Source organism: Bactrocera latifrons, unplaced genomic scaffold, assembly GCF_001853355.1.
Source record: "Bactrocera latifrons isolate USDA-ARS-PBARC rearing strain unplaced genomic scaffold, ASM185335v1 scaffold_1949, whole genome shotgun sequence".
Taxonomy (NCBI): domain Eukaryota; kingdom Metazoa; phylum Arthropoda; class Insecta; order Diptera; family Tephritidae; genus Bactrocera; species Bactrocera latifrons.
The window spans coordinates 1-6,657 of NW_017535462.1; the positions used below are offsets into that span (position 1 = coordinate 1).

Sequence of the window (6,657 nt, forward strand, 5' to 3'; positions counted from 1 at the left end):
AAATGCTATGTTTATGGTGACGAGTTGGAAAACCATCTTTTTTGTACACCGGAACAGAAACCAAAAAATGTTGTACATCAAGCTGCGTTACATTGTTAAATTSAACTTTATTTTCATTTCAAAACACATAATTTCACGCAGGACAAGGGCTGCGGGGTCAGCTAGTTTTTAAATAAAGCGAAATGACAAAAAAAACTGAATTTGTTTGAAAAAAAAAATGGAATTTGCTAGGGATAACAAATGAGTAACATATATGATTGATACTGCTTGTTCTTCCTAAAATGTTTATGTGTTAAAGGTAACAAACTGATAACCAAAATAATAACACTAACAGATATTCGGGTAACAAATACTTTTTGTTATCCATAACATATAGGAAAGCTTTGCGCTAACAAAAAAATTTTTTACCCGTAACATACTGCTAAAAGATTTACTAACAAATATATGTGTTCGGTTGGAACAAGGCAGCATGCGATATTTGCCATTGGTTAGAGCGAGATAACCAATGAACATCAATTAGCTATGTGTTATTTTTTCCCCACTCTCTGAACAAAAGTAACAAATATTTTAACGAATCCAAAAGTGAACAATAACAAGTGGCTTACACGTTTGCTAACAACTACCCGTCTTGCAGGGATGTTTGCATTTGCATTATTTTCTTTTGTTCTTTATCTCTATTTGTTTCTTTTGTTCTAGTAATGTTTACTTGTTTTTCTTTAATCTTTTATTTGGACCAATTTAGAATATTTTGTTGTGTGGTGTCTGGTTGGGGTGACAGTGCACACATAACTCGCGCTTGAGTATATGCGAATTGTTTTTTGTAAGTCTGCGTACGTCACTGTAATGGATGGGAAATTATTTGATCCCTTGAATTTGGTTTTAAGTTGCTCTATAAATTTGAACAGGTAAACAACTACCCTGAGGGCTCGGGGAGACGATGAAAACCGTTCAAGGATGTCGGCATCATTCAGTAATGTATGAAAAGTGGCGATTTTGCGACCTTCAAGAACCAGGACATTATATTATCAATCGGGGCCATTCCACCAGAGGGTGGTGTGGTGGCGAGGTGCAGTGACTTGCACTACAGACCAAATAAACAACTTTATAGTATTTTAAATACCAGTAGCTCTATTTATCAATTAATTGACGTTTTCATAAGTATTTTTCATTTCATAGACGGTAAGTAGAATTAAAAAGATTGTTTTTTGTGAAGCTGGTTAACTTCGTGTTTTTTTTAGAAAAATGAATAAAATTGTTGACCCTATTAAAAAGTCTGTGCTTCAATGGTTGAATGAAGGGCTCTCATGTCGGCAAGTTGCAAATTTAGCTGAAATTTCATTTGGGTGAGTGAAAAATATTATTAATTGTCATGAAATATCAGTACCCAAACATCGATCTGTTCGATGATCCGTTTTAAATTACCACGATAGACGAACTATCAACTGTCTGCTGGCCTCGGGAGCAGTAAAATAAGGTACTGAGGTTCAAAAGGAACTTAAGATGACTTACGGAAAACAAGTTTCTCGTATGACTGTACACCGCGAGTTGAAAAAACTAAGGTTTAAAGCCAGGCGCAAAATTAAAAAACCTTTGCTTACTAAACGTCAGCAAGAACTACTTCTAAAATTTGCTAAAGCGCACCGAAACTGGACTCCAGAACAGTGGGCGAATGTRTTTTGGACAGACGAAAGCAAGATTAATCTTCACGGGTCAGACGGAATATATTACGTTTGGAAGAAGTCATCAAAGACAATTACCAGCCGCGATGTCATCCCAACACTCAAATTTGGAGGCTTTTTTGGGGTGGCTTTTGTAAAAGTGGTATTGGGGACCTAATTTTAATCGAGAGAAATATGGACACGAATATGTGTATAGATATATTAAGGCAAGAGTATTTTTCTTCGTTGGAGAAATTGGATCTGGACAGTAGCAAAATTGTTCTGATGCAAGACAACGACCCCAAGCACAAAGCTAAGAAGGTTATGGAGTATCTTAGAAGTTAACGAATTGAAACTTTGGAATGGYCTCCTCAAAGTCCCGATATTAATCCTATCGAGAGCCTGTAGTTTGTGAAAAAAAAGGGTATACAATTATGCCAGTCCACCGAAAACAAAGGCGGAATTATTTACTAGATGTGTAGAAGTATGGARCTCCATCACTTAAAAAGAATGTGAAGATTTAGCYAATAGCGTTCTCAAGCGGATTGAAGCGGTGATTACGGCCAACGGAGGCTATACTAAATATTAAAGCGGTAAAAATTACATTGTATCAAAATTGAGTAAGTGCCAAACAAGAGAATTTATATTTATGTATTTGTAAAACCGCAATTCAATTCGTCCAAATTAAATACACATTTTTTGTAGGAATCGACATTCGTGATTTTATTTGCTCAATTGGATTACGTACTGTATAAATGCATTTGCACCATGGCTACTAATTTGGAAAGTAGTAGTGBGCCACAAAGCTCAAGTCGTGGTAGACTTATCGTTTTAAAGGAGCCATTTTTGCTTTGCTACTAATAAGTGACTGCGGTCGCGGTGTCACTCTGTGTGCGCACATTGAGGAGGAGGAGTTGAGTTGAGCCACTAATCTGCTGTTACTGTTATGTAAACAAAGCCACAGCTGAGAGGTAGAAACATCAAGGGGAGTCCGGGGCTTAGTTTCTATTGGAATCCAAGATGGCCGACTCTTAACCGGAAAATGGTTGCATTGTGTTATTTTCTAAAAATTAATGGAAAAGTTGTCCCAAAAATATTGGTTATATTTAAAACTTTAATATATTTTCAAAAGAAAATATTTTTATTTTAATATATATTTTTAAAGATGAGAACAATATGAGCAAATATATGAAAAATGAAGTTTTTTATCTATGCCTCTTTTTAACTGTGGTAWGTTCACCATAGAAAAATGTTATGAACAAATAAGCAACCATGTCGAATGGTGGGGTGAAGAATATGCTCATTCACAGCCATATTTATATTTTTGCCGTCATAACGCAGGTGCAAAACAATTTGTTTTAATTTATTTCATGGGACAATCCTTTACTACTATGGTTTATTTAGTTATTTGAATATGGAAGAAGTGTTTGCGAATTTCCATTGGGAAGATAAATAACAGATCGACTGGGATTTTATTCAATTAAAAGTACGAAATAACTAAACATGGCTTCGTTAATATTGCTGTGTAATGTGTTAGGTGATGTTCCAATTTTATGATTTAAGAGATGAGAAAGCGAACGCGATGCTGTGAAGTACTCAAATGTAGTTATYAGACTTAGTTGGTCGTGTATTCAAGACAAAATTTTAAATTCAATGACGTGCTCGTGGAAGGTGCACGTCGCATTGCTAGGTAAGCTAAAATCAAACTTTATTTTAAAAGATTTACCATGTATTTTTTAATTTTTTCTTTTATAGAATCGGCAAAGAAGCTGGTGTACAACGTTTGATTATTTGTTTTCCTTAAMAACTAGTCGCAAACCAATGAGCTTTGTACTTGAGGGTGGAAGCAACTTTTTGAAGAGCAAATACTACGGTGAATGTGCTGTTCGGATGTTGCACAAGCTATTGCCAATTGCGCTAAGGATCCCGATACTCCTGGTAGGTTTTGAGCAAAATGAATTCTAATATGCTAAACCCTCAACACCCACCTTGCAGACCAAAGTGTTACCAGTTGAGCGAATTAACTGACTGGTTCCATCGTGTTATGCGCAAAGATGAAAAATGGTGGGGATACCGTTGTTAAGACATATGTACATTGAAAGCCAAGTTCACTGAGCTTATCTGTCCTGGATAACCTATTGGTGAGCTATATATGGGACGTATCGATCGCGAATGTATTACCGATGTCGTTTGGGTGTACAATTGACCTCCATGGAAAAGCAAGTACTATGGAATTTGCAACCATATCGTGCTGCGCAATATTATGATGCCGAATTGGGAGAGTGGGAGGAACCAGCTCCACCAAAACCGATAGAACATCGGGAAGAAATACGTATGTTTGCATAAACCTACTATAATGGCAGCAACGCTAACAACAGCCAAGCAAATAATAAACAACACTCATCAAATGAAAGCTATTAAAAATTAAGGAATTTGAGTTGTATTTTAATTTGAGTCGAACAAGTTATTATCGACTAGGATAATTTCAAATGGAATATATTCGAACAATCGGTGTATTTGTATAGTCAAACTATTTCTTGCATAGAAATCTTATATTCACGTAGGTGTTAGTACTTTTTGAAATATGAAAGTATATAACTTATCGCAGTTATTTTTTGTTTATTACTTTTGTTTTCATTATTGCATTTAGTTTGACTTTGTGAACAGCAAAATTGGTGGACCCTTCTTCCACCGATTTTATAATTATAAGCCCAAATAAAAAGTATACTATAACTAAATGTTTTATTTCAGTAGATTTTATTTATTGAGGTATGCAAGTAGGCGCGTTACCGGTTTTTTTTTTTTTTTTTTTTTTTTTTTTTTTTTTTTTTTTTTTTTTTTTTTTTTTTTTTTTTTTTTTTTTTTTTTTTTTTTTTGTGTATCCTATCTATAAAAAATTCGGAATGTGCCTAATAGCAAGAATATACTAGTGTGCATTTATATCGTAATATTTTTTTGAGCCCTTCAAAATATCAAAATTAAATTATGTTAATAAGTTACAACCAATGAAGATTTTTTTCAGACAAACACCCGGACAAAGGACTTCTGACAAATTTTACATGTGTGCAACACATAAAAATTTCACATGTTTGAARGCAGTTGTGCTCGTCTGTTGATTAAAAAATTTTATTGAAAATTACGTCCTTATCCTAATGAAAAGGCATTTAAGAACGTTCGGCTGAGAATTAGCACAGCAATAATAGTCACATAGTTAACAGTACTAAGGCCCCAGGATTTTCGGAAAAGACATGAGAACATGTACGGAGTAGTTCTCACGTTATTTCCGCCCCCTCTACGATTCTGTCCGAAAAAATGTTCAAGTCTGTCTTGACAAAGATTTCTTGTCCTAATATTTTCCAATCCTTTGGTGCATAAGATCTTCCAGAAATATCGTAAACCTTTTATGTTTAGAAGCCATTCTTTAATAAATGTAGAGGTATTCGTGATGTCACGACCTAAACTATCATTGACTTTCAATGATTTAAAAAAAATTCTCGGCTTCTAAGAGAAAGTTAATTTGTTCCGTACTACCGAAAAAAGGATCATTAAATTTTCGTAGGGCTCCAAGCCTACTACTTAAATATATTAAAAAATGTAATAAAAAAAGAAAGAACAAATACGGCGGTATTAAGGAAAGTTGGAGACTTAGAAATATTCAATTTCCCGGAGCTATATGTGAATATGCACTAGCAACCGTGTTGCTGAAAACCTGTGTAGCTAAATGCACACTCATTTTTTCAAAAGTTGAGGGCCTAAGATGAGCTAAAGTTATCTTAGGCGCACACCTAATACTTTGTTGAGCGTCTTGCTCATGGAAGTGAATTATATCACTCCAATTCACAAGACGTCCATAGAAACTAACTACGTTCTTGCTATTTTGCAAACAATTTCGCGCACTTTTTATGAGATGTGGAGAATCGTAAAAAAATACGACTTCTGTCACTCCTCCAACCCGGGCAAAATGCACAAAATTTTACCCTTGGTCACACACAAAATGGCAGGGGTGGAGACCTATCCCATGAAGTTGCGCCACAACTTCATACATACTGTTTTAGAATATCTCCTTTGCATGATTTATGCACAAAAAAATAACCAAGTGGTTGAGACCAAGGCTCCCCACCTATGCTTTGAACCATAAGTGTTAAAACACTTGAAGCAGTTCTGGAGGTACGATTTTCATCACCATAATTCTCCAGACCTACAATTAAATGCCTATATCTATCGTACTGCAAATGGTTCTTCAAAGACATTTCATCGCAGCAAATTGACACGTATTTCTAGTCACTCGTAAAGCCACGGCTTGGCAGTTCCAGAGTTTTTATGCTGCTATACGTTCAACCAGGACTTCGTGGCCAACTTTGAATAAATTTGGACAAAGTTCTTGGTGATAGCCAATTAAAATAGGGCTGTAAATATCTATATGCTAGAGGTGACAAGAAGTGAATCCCCAGAGCTATGGTTTTTAATTCCCTAATTCCCCACCGAATCTATTACCGTGAAGATTACGGTTAGTAYTAAACAAACTATTCCTCACACATGCAGCAATATGTGGAGGCAATTTGTTACATATGTAGCTCAACAGTTTGCCTATTATCACTATTTTCAATAGACAATTTGTTTCTTTTTAGGGCCTCAATTTCTTTTTCCTTCTCTTCTAATTTTTTTTTTTCTTGCACCTCATTTTCTAAATATGTATTTCTTTTTTTTTTTAAGCTATCTAGTTCGCTAACAAATTTTCTTTTCCTAGGTCTCCTTTCACTTAGGTACGCATCTGTTTGCGTTTTGCTATTTATCGCCCTATTATCTAAACTTCCTAAAGGTGAAGAATATGAGTGTTCCTCAAATATATTGTAATGAAGGGACACCTTCTCATGCACTTCATGTCACCGTCACCTCGTCACCGAAAGTGGTGGAAATAGACTCTATAGGACCTAAAGTATTTATATTGTCCTGTTCGTCAGGTTCGCAAAAACTACCTTTAACTAAAGTACCACAGTCC

General features: G+C 35.2%; 1 long non-coding RNA gene and 1 pseudogene across 1 annotated transcript; both read left to right on the top strand.

Annotated features, from left to right (window-relative positions):
• The first annotated feature begins 1,245 nt into the window (after positions 1 to 1,245).
• On the top strand, positions 1,246 to 2,739 carry LOC108967676. Its single transcript, XR_001993272.1, has 3 exons — positions 1,246 to 1,343; positions 1,431 to 2,278; positions 2,364 to 2,739. It is a non-coding gene; the product is annotated as an uncharacterized LOC108967676 (long non-coding RNA).
• Positions 2,740 to 2,998: 259 nt separating this feature from the next.
• Positions 2,999 to 4,361, top strand: LOC108967675 (annotated as a pseudogene).
• The last annotated feature ends 2,296 nt before the right edge of the window (positions 4,362 to 6,657 follow it).